Below are 17,879 nucleotides of genomic sequence, written 5' to 3'. Positions count from 1 at the left end.
GTTTATAGCGTTGTAAGTCCGCAGACATACCGCTGTGCTACTGGGGGGGGGTTTGTACGAAACACCATCTAAAACCGTAAACTCTACTTCTGCAACAATATCTATATATATAATATATTATAAGGCAATAAATATTGCATGAAACAACACATAGGACCGTCACGCCCATTTCTGTAACAAGTAATACGATGATGTTTAATTAAAAGTTGAAATGTACAGTTTATTGTATATTCCCTGTAATCAAGTTTCACATCAACCCGAAAAGAAATAGCACAGAGCAAACTTGGCAATGAATACGATATGTATGCAGTCAGTCTATATTAGTTATAAGGCCAATCATTGTTCTATCAATTCTCCAGTTGATAAACTAATTCATTTATAGTTCTTTACGAAATATCTATATAAAACCTGCCAAAGGGATGAAAAGGAAACTCCTTTCGTATTAAAATAAAATATTTACATTTTGTAAAAGTTCATTCACAACATAAGGTATAGTAATATAAGTAACTTTATTATTAACGTTAAAAGATGCAATAATTAGCCTAATACTACTCCACTGCTTGACATGTGCGCTTATCTTGAGCTTGATTCTGCTGTCTTGCCAAAATCTTGATCAAAATTGGATTTGCCAGCATAAAGTAGTTGAATATTTGCTTGAGATAAGCGTTAAAAGACTGGAACGCGTAACACTCTCAGTAGCTAAATTGGGCAACGTCACTCTCTAATTGAAATTTGTTTGTTATTACTGAAACACAGTCGAAACCTCGCTTACCAATTTGGTTGTCCAAACAGTTAATTGTGTAGAAAAATCATGGAGGATTTGTAAATTAGTAAAATACTTATAGAAACCAAAATATCAAATCTAATACATTGCGATTTTTTTACACAAATTTGAACATCTGCCTCCGTAACCTAAGGGATGTGTAATAAAATAAGCATGAAGAAATGGTCAGGTATGTCGAACGAAAAACAAACTCAACTTCATAGACGCGGTTTATTATATATTTATAATGAATTAGGAAACTCTGAAGATGAGAAATTCTCTTTATTCTATCAATTTTCTTATATGTGTTTGCTCTCAGTTTATTAAGCACAACTAGACTAAACCCTGACATAACCAGGGTGGACGAAATCTGGGATAAAACAAGTTTCCTACATGATAAAAATAAGACGTAGACAAAGAAAAAGTTATCGTGATTATATGCATATAAAACTTTGAATTTGAAAGCTTTAAAACAGAAACTTCAAGATTTTGCTACATATCGTGGCCTAAATCTATTGAGCAAGATTTGACAGTTTTTGCTAAAGTAGGAAGGAACCTGTGAGCATTCTTAAGTGCTCTAACCATTGGTATTTCTATAAGGAATGTTATTATGTTTATACCGTACAGGGCAACAATACCAGAACCATCGAGGGGACCCAACTTTAATTCAGTACTTTTAAATCAGTTGTTTATTAGTTTATTGATCCACGATATTGTGTACTTTATTCTGTAAAATTGGTTTGATTATTTCATAAGTTAGTTCTCACTTACACAGCTAACTTTGGTCAGAAATTCTTATAAGTATTTGAGTCAGGAATAGAACGTATGAGGCCTGGTTTGACATATCCATGTTTCTAATCCAAGTTTTTGGAGTAATGTTAATGTCTTATACAAGACATTCTCTTCAAAATGGTAAATATTTCTGCATCTCAAGATAGTCAGAAATGTTCTTCTGTACAACAGGTTGAATGTGCGTCTCTTAAACAAGTGGGAAGACAAATTTTATGTAAGACATGTTTGTTTAAACTTATGTAATAAGTAGAGTCTTTCTGTGATATACAAACGGTAGGATATATATTTATTAACACGCATGCCCATTCAAGGGATGGGAGATGTTTGTCTTATTTAAATGGCAGAACGTGTCTTTTATATATACAAATCATAAGATGGATATGCCCATATAACAGATACAGCATTCATGTCATACATGACATATAGGATTTGTTTATAATAGTAAATGGCTCACTATGTTTCAATAAGAATTATCAAAATGGCAAATATTCATGCTTAAAATAATAAAATAGTTACTTCTACATAGATAAAAGCTTTGGATTTTTTTAACAATCATAATTCTTTCGGCACATAGCACTAACATTTGTAATAAACATTCAGTAATATGGAACCACTATATAAAAATAAATCAGATTGCTATAACATAAAAAACAAATCAAGAAAGAGTCACAAACACGAGCATTATATCAGAAGCTGTAATATCGATAAAAATATCATACAACTGAACATTATACCACAAAGTAGGAAATTAGTGTCACTAAGCCTAACGTTATGTCACACACCAGAACACTGTAATATCGTCCAGAAAAATGAATAAGATAAATAGTGTAGCACAGCTGAAACCTGATCAATGCACTAGATAGATGTAAGATTAAATATAAAAAATAGGAGACCGTATTAAAACGTTATATTAAGTATAAATACAAGTTTAAATATTAAATATATGCTCAAAATATATGATGCTTTACCATCAGACATACTGATAGATACTGCTGTCTTAAAAAGATTGTTTGTTTGTTTGTTTTGAATTTCTCGCAAAGCTACACGAGGGCTATCTGCGCTAGCTGTCCTTAATTTAGCAGTGTAAGACTAGAGGGAAGACAACTAGTCATCACCACCCACCGCCAACTCTTGGGCTACTCTTTTACCAACGAATAGTGGGATTGACCGTTACATTATAACGCCCCCACGGCTGAAAGGGCGAGCATGTTTGGTGTGACGGGGATTCGAACCCGCGACCCTTAAAAAGATCGTGTAGAGATATTCTCTGTTTAAAAGATACTATGACGTCAAAACATGTAAAACTTTTACGATACTAAGAAATCAAGTAAGGAAAACATTAGATAGATTACAAAATAACAAACATGTAAAACATGCAAAAAGTATTGCAATATTATAAAATAAAAATAAGTAGACTAATAGAGAAGCATTGCGAGGTTTTAAGTTCTAGTCGTTTTTTATACCAGATATTGTGATGCTTTAAATACTCACAACTTTCGTGACGAAAGATTATTTCGAAATAATATAGTAAGTAAAAATAAATTCGTCTAATTGCTTTCGCAGTCACGAACAAGCTTGACAATGAACCAGTAAATACGTGAAGTACTGTCACGTAAGGATATCGCTTATCGAAATTAATGTTTTTTACAAGGAAATAGTTGATCCCATCTAAGTCTTCAATATACACGTTCTCTTGTAATTTCTGAACACTTGCGGCGGAAAAAAAGTAATTCCTGCCAAAAATTAAGATCGAGAAAGAGGATTTGGAAGCAGGTGTAATAAGGTTCAGAATCTAACGGAAGTTTGGAAGTGTTCTACACACCTAACGTGGAAGTTTTAATTGAGTCATCCGTCAGAGATGTACGTTATTAACCTTTAGCATACTCTCCTTCCTAAAGTCTTTGAAGAGAAGTAAAGCAAACAAGATCGTGTGTGAGTAAAGTGGTCAAGATAGCAGGAGAAAAAGAATAATGAAAATCACCACTTCAATACTTGAGTTGACCACAACATTGCTTCAGGTTAAGGAGCAAATTACTATCCTGAACGAACTTTGAACAAGCTGGAGACTTTTCTTTTGGTTACCAGAAACGTATAAAAGTCACTTACCAAGTAAATATGTATTCCATAATTGAGAAAAAATTCCGACGAAAAAAAGATAAACAAGTCTTTAAACCAGACAGTTTTAATACCATTCTTAAGAAAATCTAAAAAAAGAAGTAACTCCTTAAAATTACAGTTAAATAAAAAACAGATTTTATTACCGTGCTAGCAGGGCTTTTATAATATATTTATAATTTTGTATCGATCATGCAAGAGCTTATAAACGCATAAAACGCTACGATCATGCACGAAAAAATATCTAAAAAAATATAGCTTACACAATTTTAATATATTTCACCCAAAATGAATAAATGAGTAAATTACTTTTAACTTTTTTTTATTCTTCCTCTAAAATGTTTTTGTTATTCTTCCTCACCAAACGTTTTCCTATCACTTGCTTATTAGTTTTACTATATTATACAGAGGTCAAGTTTATTAAAACGATTTTGAAGCATCATCACGTCGTTATATTTCGTGTCTCCACGTCGGGTCCAGCTCTCTCTGACGACCGCGCATCTTGACGATAGTTTTGCAGCTTATTAGACCGATTTCACAAAAATCCATAGGCACTGCGTCCAGCGACTTGAACGGCATGTCTTCGTTTAGAATAGCATGATTACATGTTTCTTTCTTTAACTGCTTGGAGTATGCAACGGTTTAACGGGAAGTATGATTACAAACCTTATCTTGGTGAACCCATGCCCTGTTGTCCTCGTTTTCAAACAGAGATCTTTCTTGATTATGTTGGGTACTATTGCCTGAGACACGTAGATGGCTTTGGCCAATAACTTTTGCGTTTGTGAATTCTAACCTGTTACAAGACGCCGCACTTTACTTACCATGCTTGGGATACAACTTGCTGCAGGTCTCTATCTAGATGGTCCTAGTGACCCAAGTTGATCCATATTCTTTGTTTTTCACTGCCATTAAGTACAAGTAATATCCTAGTCTTAGAAATTCTAAATCCTCGACCTGAACCAGTCTTTATTATCAGAATGTGTGAATGTTTTACGTCAGAAAGAGTTGTTACATACACCTCCCAAAAGCTATCAATATTCGGTGGCATCACGCCACTTACGAAGGCCAAACAATATCATAATGTTGTTCTCATACATACTGTCCTACCACGACTTCGTATCTGCTGTGGTTGCCACGTAACTTGCTGATTTCGCTAAGATCAAACATCACTGAAACACGCAACACTAACCGTTATGAGAGTTCCAACTATTTTTAAGAATTGTTTTTATTTGAGCAATTATTATAACCAAAACAAATTAACAGGTGTGAAATGCTTCTTATATATAAATGTATTAAAAATTAGAATAATTCTATCTTCAGTTTCTATTAGAAACGACGCTATGATCATTCCAAAACATGTCCTGTGCAGGATTATTATAGGAAACGAGCATGAAGAGAATAAAATTAACTATAGACGGGAAGACTTGAATCCTTAATGAAGTCGTAAAGTATAAGGTTTGTTCAATTAGGGACAGATCTTTAAATGTTTCCTTCTCTTGAATTTGATTATATTGATCTGATGTTTCTATTTCCTTTTAACAGAAAGGTTGCTACAAATCGATAAACCAAAAATTCTGTAATTTTGAAATTAAAACAAATAATACTGAAAATAATATATTTCTTTCTAATATTTAGATATTTAGTAGCCTTAACGATATTCTATGTCTAGCTGTTAATTAGTAGCTAACTTTTATATACATGAAACTAGAAACTAAAGAGACTGCAGTCGAGTAGGTAATGCAGTAGAATTTCATCGAGAAGATCCCAGATTGAATCTCAGCCACTACAAACACAAAATATTTCGTCTTAGGACTTCTCTGAAGATAGCAGCAGACTAGAAGCCGAAACATAGAATAAATAATATCTAGTTACTAATCCATGATTAGGCTTAGGTGATCTTATAAGCTATTAACTATATAACAAAGATTCTTGCCATAAGTACTGAAAAAGAACATATCTATCAAATTCCGCTGTGATGCCTTTGGTGATAAAACGCAACAGCAAAATCTTAATTGTTTAACATTCTTATGATACACTACATGATTTTAATACTTGATAATATGTCAACAACCAGTTATTATATCAATATGTATAATGCTTCGGTACATAACGCTACTCGTCAATTTAAATATAGCGTTCGTTTAAAGAGAATATTAGTGTGAAAACAAAATATCCGACACAGTAAAATGTATCCAAACAGTTTGTTTGAAGTTAAGCACAAAGCTATGCAATGGGCTATCTGTGCTCTGCCCACTACGGGTATCGAAACCCGGTTTTTAGCGTTGTAAGTCTGCAAACATACCGCTGTGCCACTGGGGGCGTATCCAAACAGAGCAAGGATACGATAATATCTTCTATCAATATAACACAACAACAAGAGAGTCCTAGCCTTTACATTATGTACATTTTTTGATTGGAATTATGTTGACTTTTTTGTTTTAACTTTACTAGATGTAGGCAATAATCGAAGAAGTAATTTATATCTGAAAACAAAATCAATTCAACAAGTAGTTCCGTCTTTGAGAAAAGATTAGATTTCGAAACTAATATAAAAACTAAGTTACTTTATGGAGTACATACAAATATTGTATAATATTACTGCCTATCTTACAGCTCGAGTTTTGACCCTGGTAGAAACAGAACAGATCTTAACTTGAAAAGAAAAAAAGAATTAAAGATCTTAAAATGATAAAAGATGACTCAAGAGTAATTATCATTAAAGGTTAAAACTTTGAGTTGTTTGATATTTATTTTTCCTAATGGTATAAAATATAACTATGTGAATTAAGATTAAAGCATCTAATAAAGTTATGCTAGCTACAAATCAGCAGAAAACACGAAAAGTGTGAATAATGTAGTGTGGTTTTTCACACGATTTATATAACGATAGTTAGGTAACATTGAAAGTTTATTTGAAACCAAAAACGATGATGAGACTGTCACAATATAATTGCTGCTAAAAACGAACCAAATAGCTAATGAACCAAATTTTGTTGTGGTTTTATAAATTGAAAAAACGTTCGTAGCCTTTTCTGACGCAACTGTGTACAAAGGATGTTGATTATAACAAATAAGATTATTTTCATCATGATTTTATTTCTGCTCAAAGTAGCATCTAGATATGCGCTCAACCATCTAAATACCTAGAAGGGTTTAATTACTATTTTCCAGACAATTCGTTTCCACTGAAGAGAAAACACCTGGTGTGGGAAGGATTACTATCCTTCTGTGATGAAAAAGAGTCGTTGTCTTAGTGTGGTTCTCTAATGAATAACTCATTTAATCATTTTTAAAGAAATGCATTTTTATCTTGTTAACGTCACGTCCATTAAAATTACAACTTACTTTAATATTAGATATGTATATATGTTGTATTTTGGAAACAAAATTAGTGCTTTATATGTGCCCACTCATCAACTGAAAATTAGTTTGGTTTTCTTTGAAACAAAGAATAATATTTGATTTATTTATTTAAAGAAATGTTTTTTTTTTCTTCGGCTGTTTGAGGCAGGTGTCTCAGTACTGACCATACATTTAGGGTGGGTCTTTTTCGTCACTTCTAATTATTAATATTAATCATTTCGCCACGGATAATGGTGTTAGCCTCAAAATCTTTAGCACAGCACTAGTAAGTAGTAAAGTTATTCTATAATTAAATCCGTTACATTATTTTCTGTTTTCATTTTATATTTAAAACTGAGCAGTTTAATAGGTGAAAGGTACACAAAACATATCTTACTTGCTCAAAATATACACGTTTCTCTTAAATTACAATTATATAAAAACATGATCTTAAACAACAAGATACATTATTTCTATCCTCTTCATCTTTTCCTCCTCTGTTTATCTCACGATATATAATCAGGTTTTCTTTCCTTAAACCAGTTTACTTAATGTAATTCAAGTGCTTTATTATTTCACTTTTGTGTACACATGTTTAAGCCTGCATTGTCTTCTATCATTGAAGCTACTATATTCTTCTCTATAGGCAGTGTACAGCAGTATACCATACGATAGATTCTGTATAAGCAGTATATATCAGTATAGGTATACTATACAAAAGCGTCATTCTATGTAGGAGGTATAGATATATCATTCATATGTTTATCTATAGGTGATATAAGTATATCGTACACATTCTTCTCTATAAGAAGTATATGTATATCATACGCCAGTTTCTTTATTGGCAGTATACAGCAATGTAGACATATCATACACCAGTTTCTTTATTGGCATCATACAGCAATGTAGACATATCATACACCAGTTTCTTTATTGGCAGTATACAGCAAGTATAGACATATCATACATCTGTTTATTGGTTAGCTCTATACATCAAGTATAGACATATCTTACAGCTGTTTCTTTATTGGCAGTATACAGCAATGTAGACATATCATACACCAGTTTCTTTATTGGTAGTATACAGCAACGTAAATATCATACACCAGTTTCTTTATTGGTAGTATACAGCAACGTAAACATATCATACACCAGTTTTTTTATTGGTAGTATACAGCAACGTAAACATATCATACACCAGTTTTTTTATTGGTAGTATACAGCAAGTATAGACATATCATACATCTGTTTATTGGTTAGCTCTATACATCAAGTATAGACATATCTTACAGCTGTTTCTTTAGTGGCAGTATACAGCATATAGCAATATAATACGCCTACTTCTCTATGAATAATATAGCCATGTTTTTGTGTATTGTACAATGATTTATTAAAGTTATTTTTTATGTTAATTTTACAAACTTAGCTGTAAACCAATGATGCTAGTACCAAAATACATCCAACTAGGAACTGATTAACCGACTTAAAGTTTAAACTAACAAATACCAGGTTCATAAACAGCTAAATCAATGTTACTAGAAATCTATTAAAGATATCATTGTGAACACTGTAGTGCAGTATTGATTTTAATGAAAGATAAACCTAGTTTCATTACTTAAAGTCTTAACTATTAGTTTGTTATATAACTTAAACTAATTCATCAAAAAAAGTTGTGTGATTTATCAACTATTGTTCGTCTGTGTACCGATTGGCAAACATTTGAAAAATATTTCAAGGAATTAAGATATATTCATTCCGAACATTCTAAAACAGGGATGCTTTTTTATAATTTGTAGAAGTATATTAGGATTGAGACTACCTTCTCATAAGACATTAGTAAGTTCAATTGGCTTTTAGATATTTTGGCCGAATATTTAAAAACATCTTATGAATAATTGTTATCGTATGGTTCTGACGCACTTTCCAAAGTTTTTTCTTATTTCATTCTCTATCTGTGTTTGTATATTAATGATATATATATAAACCTTTCTAACGTGATTATTAATTAAAATGTTAAGCTTGTATAAATTAGCTAAAATGAAAACGAAAATCACAAGAAACAATTCAGTAATGTTTGATATACTTCTTCAACCGCTAACCCTAAACTTCAATCTTATAAAATTCAATAAAAAATATAAATAAATGTTGATATTCATCCATCTTTCAAAATGTATGATTCCTCATTGATTTTACTATGAAGATTAGCTTTTAAACTTAGCTTTGGTAAGTGCAAGAAAAAGAATAGCCAAAATAGATGACGAAAGCGCGATATTAAATTATTAGCAAGAAAAGACTGGCGGAAACTGAAGTTAGAAGTCGAACGAGCAGAAGAGGTAAGTTTCTCTCCCTGATGGAACACGTTTAACGCCGAATTTTAAGGTAAAGATTGTGAATACAGTCTGCACAACCTAGTTTACTTAACCTGAATTAACTAATCATTCAACCATTTACAATCAAGATGGACTCTTGTTTGCCTATTAGAATGATAAAATCATTCTTGCTGTTACATTAAAACTTGCTAACTCATCCTTTGGATTTAATGAAAACAATTGGTATTTTGGTTTAAGGTCTTAACGTGTAAATATTGCCTCTACTAATTGGAAATATCAGACTTATTATATTTTACATTCACATAATAATATAAGTAATATCTTAGTCTATTTGACGTTCAAACAAGCAACATATATCTGTAGCAGTTATCCTATCTTAGCAGCATGTTATATGTTTTGTTTATTTCATCTTATGTTACTACTCAGTCAAATCCGGTGTGAATTTGTTGTTTTTTGTTTGATGTTGTTAAGCAACCCTCAATAGATTAAACAGTAAAACAACGATTGTTTTTTTAATTATTATTAAAAAAATAATAATTATTTTTATTTCAAAAGTTTCCAGAGTTTTCACCTTCAACTTTAGTTCGTAAGCAACTGCTAGGAAGCAGATTACAACACACAAAGAAAAATATACTTTTCAGTAATATACTGGATCTTTTAATCTTTATCATATTTTTTCTCAAGTTGTATTTAGAGGCTTGAATATACCATCAGATCTTCTTATGATAAACACTTTCGTTAATCTTTCATAGAATTAAATATACCACGAGGTTTTCTTATGACAAACGCTAACATTAATCGTTTACAGATTCAAATGTACGACAAGATCTCCTTATGATGAACACGAACACTAATCTTTTACATATTCAAATGTACTAAAAGATATTCTTACGACAAACACGTTCGTTAATCTTTTATAGATGAATTTTTCTGTGATAAATATTACCCACGTGTGATAGTATATGAGGAATATATAGAACTACAAAAGGAAAAAGAAAACATTAATTTTCCGGTGCCTTGGTTCCGAATATCAACAAAAACAATGATTCGAAATCCAATTCATCTCGTATGGACCGTCATCCTTTGATTATTAACGAATTCCGTCATTTCATGAGACACGGACTTAAAGTTGATATACAGCTATGGAGAGAAAGGAACAAAACCCAATTTCACGCACAATGCCTAATCAGTAAATCATGGTATTGTATGTCAAATAAAAAAAAATTAAGCGTGGAGGCTTTTTGGCAGAAATGGAGTGTTATGCAAAAAAACTGCTTTTACAGGCTCGTCACGCACGCACACGTATAGACATCTTTAAAAACGAAGTTCCTTAAGCTTTTAATTTAAAACATGCATGTTACTGCTAATATCCGAAAACAGACGCGAAATCAGTCGATTTAGCGCATCTATATTTAAATATTTATAAACTTTGGCCGTTAGATTAATGTTTTCTAACACAATTGAATATAGTTTTATAGTACAGAACAACACAACCAGCCAATTGGAATTGAATATTTAAAAGCAAGTGGCTTACCTTTTACAAAGAGAGTGTGTAAAAATAGCATGAGAACAAGCATACTGCTTAACTTTTTGGGCCACAAACAATGACTATCCAACTGTTCTCTACCTCGTAAGCTACGCAACTAACAGTGTATCAACATTGTGGGACAGCTCAGTGCTAAAGTCATCTTGACTGATAGCGCCATCTACTAACCAATAAGCGTAGGACAGGCATTGCGGACTAATGGATATCTTATATTTTGAACTGGCATGCAACAAATATTGTTATTTAACGTTTAAAACCAGAATCTTCAAAACTCCACGAGAAATAATTTAAATATATTGAATAAAATAGCTTCAGAGTAGTACATATCTATGGTCCATATTTTGAGTTTCGATTAAGTAAAGTATTGAATATATATATATATAATTATTTTTCAGATTCAAACTGCGAAATTTAAATATAATCAAACAAAATCCCGTTGGAAGACTGGGCACTCAAGGCTTATCGATCCAAATCAGAAAAGGTAATGAAGCAAAAACGTATTGGAAGATTAAACTCTCGGTACCAGCCATTCTCAAAGAGGAAATACGTGAAAAACCAACACACCATTACGAATAGTACACAAAAACACGTTAAAGGACTGAAAACTCGAACATAACCAAAACGGTTTAGAACTAGTAAAGCATAAAAATGTGTTAAAAATTGGTTTGTTTGTAGTTAAGCACAACGCTGCATAATTTCATCATATCCCAATCAGAAGAAAAACATGGAAGCGTAGGTAAGAAATTAATATTTGTTTGTTTATAACTAAGCGCAAAACTACACAATGGGTTATCTGTGCTGTGCCCACCACGAGTTTCGAATTCTGGTTTCTAAAGTTACAGGTTCGCAGAGTTATGGGCAAGGGTTGTTATGGGCAGAGTTATGGGCGGGGGATGTTAAAGGACTATATTTTTGAGAATAATCGGACTATATCACACATATTCTACGAAAAACAAAATCTAAAAATCTGAGGAAAGATTGCGTTCTCAGACACAAACCTCTAAAGTAACAACACAAAAATCATTTTAAAGACTAAATACTCAAGCGCCACTTGTATAGGTTAAAATATTTACATAAATAACTAGATTAAGGATTTCATTCTGAAACACAAGCACAGATTAAAAAAACAAGAAACTAAACAAAGATCGTGTTTTTAGCTACTACTATTGTAAACTTAAAAACGTTATAGAAGAAAAATAACCTTTTAAATATAACGTCCTTGACTACATTTGATACTAACTAAACACAGCAATGAAGTAAAAAGAGTACATATTCTTATCTCAGGTCAAAGAATTACCTGGCGACTTTATGTTTTTAACTAGTAACTGCAACCAGTAACCAACCGGAAATGGGACGAGGATGTCAGGAAGGATCCGTTAAACAACCTTAAATTATGGCTCAACTAGTTTAATGAAGAATTTATAATTATTTAATTACTAGATAAACCACTCGATAAGAGAGCAGTTTTCTGTGACACCTTCTTTGGTCAAATCTCATCATCTTGATGACTGCACTGTAGCACTAACATGCTTTTAAGGTGGCAATTTCATTGTACATTCATTTAAACTTAATTATTACTGACTCGTATTCAACAGAAGATAAATGCATCGCTACATTTTCTTAGAATATTTGTTAGTTTTTAGCTGATGGAAAATGAGTACAGGTAGTGATGAGGTCAAGGTCAAGAAATGACAGTGGTCACGTACCGTTTCTTTCTTTTGAAAAAGTTCAAGGTTTTTATTATTTTTCGTAACATCGTTTGCATAAGAATTCACTATTTATAATATACTTTTTTTGTTGTTAATGTTAACGTTATCCTAGTCTAACATTTGCGTGTACCATTATGTTCCGTTAAAGAACGAATTTTAAAGTTTACATTTATTATTTCCCTTGACAAGTTTGGTTATGATTTTATAAATGACTTCGAAGTTTGACTTACTGTACGTTTTCCAAGAGTTTTGAATAGGAATTGCTGTAGTTATACAGTTTTTTTAGTTTTGAGTAGCTTTTGTTAAAGTTAAATTTGTATATATATATATTGTCATGGCCAAGGATACAGATGTGAAAGCTCATTAACATGAATTTTAAATAAAAAAACGACCTGCAATAATTTTCCAACCAGGAAAACTTTTCTAGTTGTGAGAGTATTTGGTAATGTACATCCGTTAAAAATGAGAAAGTTATAGACCAATGTTCCCGTGAGCTGACACTTTCACCACTAATCAACGCATATTTCTGCCGCCTAGCGACAAATCTAAGTACGAAGTACTTGTACTGTGGCCAACTGTGACATGTATCAAAGTGATAAGATAAAACGCGTCAGCTATGTAACACTTGCGTTCACTGGATTATATATTACAAAAACAAAATATGTATTAACTTTCCTTTCTGTTGTCTTCAACATTCAGAAACCAATCTTTGGGCGGGTATAAGTGACGTAGATATACGAGTGTAGGTAGCTACTGCAGTTTATTTAGCCTGCCGTCGGTCCGTTTCTCATCAATCAAAGGATGTGTCCCATCAACTGCCAACTTCCTTTATTTTCACGTTGCCAAGAAATTCCAAAGAATAAATTTTAATCTTCTTTCGAAGCGTCTTCCTGTATTTATTACAAATACTTTTGTCAATAGAAAAGATGCAATCATAAATAAGGCTTAGTTTAACCACTTTCTTCTGTTGGTATCGACATAATGTCTTTCAATTTTACAGAAACAACATGGATTTGTTTGTTTGAAAACAAAGCCACATTGGTCTATCTACTATGTCCACCGTAGGGAATCGGACCCCGGATCTTAGCTTTCTAAGTCCGTAAGCTTACCGCCCACACACCAGGGGACTAAATAACATGGGAAAATAAGTAATAGAACACACTGAAAAACTTTTCATCGACTTCCTTGTATCAATAGCCAATAAAGAAAGTGTGTTTTACAGTTACAAAATCACCGAGATATGTTATAACAAAAAACATTTTATGTATGCGATACCATAGGGTACCTGAATAGCAGATTGTCGTTAAAATAACCCTCAAGTGATATAAGATAATAAGTACCTGAGCAACAACAGAAAACTTTGTGTGTATCCGATATCATAGGGTACCTGAATAGCAGATTTTCGTAAGAACCCTCAAATGATATAAGGCAATAAATACCTGAGCAACAACAAAAAGCTTTGTGTGAATCCGATACCACAGAGTACTTGAAAAGCAGACTTTTGTAGGAAGAACCAGAGCAACAACAAAAAAACATTGTGTATACGATACCATAGGAGACTTGAAAAGCAGACTTTTGTAGGAAGAACCTTAAGTGACATGAGGCAAAAAGTGCCTGAGCAACAACAAAAAATTGTGTGTATCCGATACCATAGTGTACCTGAAAAGCAGACTTTTGTAGGAAGAACCCTCAAGTGATATAAGGCACTAAGTACCCTTGTAATGTCTTGTTGGGCAACATTTTCTCAACCACATGGTATTATATGTCGAAATGAATATTCCGCCAAAATAATTTTCAAAAATTTTCAAAACAAAGAACGTAGAAGCAAAATGTTTGGAAAACGTGCTATAATTTGTAAAGTCGTTCATTCTTTGCTTAACAAATAGGTATATCGGATGGGAATACATTTTAGATTTTATAAAAATTAATTTTTGACATTTGTTTTCTGAATAATCACTCCGAAAAGTAACGACCTGAAAGCAACTTGATTACATGTAGCGACAGAATAGATTGTATCCATTCAACGTCAGTTTAAAATTCTCTGAGTGAGAATGTATTTTAGAGAAAATATATGTAGGTTTGCTATATGTGTCTTCCGAAGATGTAAATGTCAAGTTTTGTTTATAGGGTGAGTTCTACGATACTCCCTTAGAAAATAGTCCTTAATATAGTAACAGATATCTATCACTATTTATTATTCATGAAAAGAATGTTGTTTAATAATGTCTCAAAAATAAAAACGGTTGTGTTTTATTTTGGTATTCACAAGAAATGATGTTACCATCCAGACAGAAGTGATCGATTGATATTGCCAGACATGGCGGATATAAGCCTTCATTTTAAAGCTGGAATATCTTCATTGCTTACCAGAAAACCCCGACGCGGCAGGTGGGGAACGGGCCCGTTTAACCGACCAACTGGCTGACTTTGATGTATAAAGAGCACGTGCACCCGCCCTGCGCGTGCACGCAATCAAATAGTTGAATCCTTCTCCTGCAAGGTTCGCGTCACAGGCTACTCTTGTGCCACATGCAGATGTGACCGGAATAGTCGTCATTTCTGAAGGTACTAACTGCAGTATCTGTATAATGAAATGCCAATTTTATATGTCAATAACTTTTGTAAAATACTGTTTATCACGTCATATGGTTAATTTGCTAGACATAAACTGCATGCGACAAATCCCTTGGTATGTTTGCAAGTTCTTAAGCTTATTATTACATGAAACACATGGCGAATATAAAGTTTTGAATGGAATTGTTTCAAATGTACATGATGTCTTTTGTCAGATGTTGTTAGATCATTTAAAATTACTATTCTATTTATAAAACAAAATTATCAGTTGTATCAGGAAAACCACACACCACACGTCATTCAGTATAAGCATCAGTTATCGTCATAGTCAGAACAAATGTTAAACAAAATACTCGCAAACACACACAGGAAGAATTATACTAGACATCTCATTCATGTCTAGGTTTCATAATTTGAAATACTCAATGCGAACTTTGTTAACTCGTCACCCAAAACTTCAATTCGATAAAACCACACAACTATCTCATACCTCAAGCAGTTGGAGAATGACACTGGTATTCGTGCTCTTCCTATGGAAGACATACTGTTAAAGTCGCTAGATGAAATGTCTATGGATTTTTGTGTGATCCTACTGTTGAAAAAGATGAGCTGGTAAACCGCCATTCTCCTACACCAGATAGATTATGGAAAGCAATAGGCAGGAGTGTTATGCTACTGAATATTGACCGCTTTTAGGGAGGGTATGTAACAACCTTCTCCGATGCAAAATATCCATAAACTCAGGTCATAAGGATGTGTTGAGGTCGAGGATTTAGAATTTCCAAGATTAGGATATTCCTTGAACTTAATGACATTGGAAAACAAAGAAATATAGACCAACTTGGGGCACCAAGACCATCAAGAAGGATACCGCCAACAAGTTTCACTCCAGGCGTGGTAAACAAAGTGTGGCATCTTGTAACTGATGAGAATCTACAAAAAGAAAAGTCAGTAGCAAAAGCCATATCATGCCTGAGCTTTTTGCAATGGAAACCACGCTATTGTTAAATACCGGTCCTTGGACAGAGCATAATCGAACCTACCAGCATGGACTGTTACGACGTGGTGAGGCTCCAAAATCGTTTTAATGTAACGTACTCAACCTCTTTATAAGTTATTCTATAAACTCAGTTTGAAAGCGTCTAAAAATGTTAGTAAATGACTTTTTTGTTGTTTTTGTTGACTTTATAATCGGTTGTAACCTCAATGTAGCATCTATTTTAAACGTAAATCTTAGAAATGAGAATATTCCTTGTTAGAAGTTTTTAAATTTGGATCTGTTAAAGTAGAGATTCTTATTAGTGAACATGTGAAAGTAATGAGGAACTTTAAAGAAACAGATTAAGCTATTCTAGCCGTTGAAGATATTACTTGAGATTTCTTTTCTCTTACATTTACTTTCAAAATATATGGTATTACTTTCTCTCAAACATAAAACACAGAAATGACTCATTATGCATTTGAATCGAAGTATTCTTTGATCCTTAGCCAGGTTTGCTTACGCTGAATGTCCTTGTCTATTATACTTCCAATTATAAATATCACTAGTTCTTATCACAAAGCGAATAGAGCAAACATACGTGTTAGAACGGTGACTAGAAGAATAACTCTCAGTGAGATGGAAAGGTGTAAAAATAATATACACATATTCATAACAGTTTCTAAAAATACAGAATATAGATTTCAGGATGATGTCTAGAAGCAATTCATTGAACGATTTATAAATGGAGTGTTTATAGAATAACACACGTTTCAGACGGGTGTAAAAACAGAAATAAATACATAAAGAGAAAAATGAAGATAAAGAAAACTACCTGGGTGTCGACTGTTTCATAATACACTTATTTCATTATCATTGAAGTCTAAAACAAGGTGTATTGAGTTATGCCACTACAAGTTAAATAAAATACATAAGATATTTGAGAGCATGAAGTTTAGGAAATATTGAGAAGAAATAGACACATATATAAACATGAATTGCATTTATTCCGTAACGTTCGACTCATGTAAAAACAGTTTTAGCCAAACAACCGTCTTCGTCTTCATTAATCACAAGTATAAATTTTAGGATTTGGTTTAAAGAAACAAACACATGTTTCAAAACTATAACTAGAAGAACACGCCCAACCTTTAAAGTTATTATTAGAAAAACGCGCATTTTAAAACAACTTGTAGAAGAATGCGTGCTCATTTCAAAATATCATAGAGAATAACAGATGCACATTAACTTTCAGGGAGGTAAATAGAAGAACCTCAAAGTGGGTGGTGTAGTAGCATATACACGCACCTGAAAACACATATACATATATTTTCAAATGGTGTCCAGAATAACGCATACATTTTTACCAACTGTGTATAGAAGAACTATCCCGTATTTCAAAACGGAGTAATGAAGAACGCACGTATACTTCAAAAATACGTGTAAAAGAAACACATATCCTCAAAGCGATATATAAAGAAATACACGTAAGTTTCAAAATTTCAAAATAGTGTATAAAAACGCATATTTCGCTGCGAACAGAAAGCCTGGTTTAGGTTTGAAATGCGATGTTTCTAGACGAACAGAAAGCCTGGTTTAGGTTTGAAATGCAATGTTTCTAAGCGAGCAGAAAACCTGGTTTAGGTTTGAAATGCGATGTTTCTAGGCGAGCAGAAAGCTTGGTTTAGGTTTGAAATGCGATGTTTCTAGACGAACAGAAAGCCTG

This window comes from Limulus polyphemus, unplaced genomic scaffold, assembly GCF_000517525.1.
Source record: "Limulus polyphemus unplaced genomic scaffold, Limulus_polyphemus-2.1.2 Scaffold1115, whole genome shotgun sequence".
Lineage (NCBI taxonomy): Eukaryota > Metazoa > Arthropoda > Merostomata > Xiphosura > Limulidae > Limulus > Limulus polyphemus.
The sequence above is the reverse complement of the archived record's forward strand: the minus strand, read 5'-3'. Positions refer to the sequence as shown.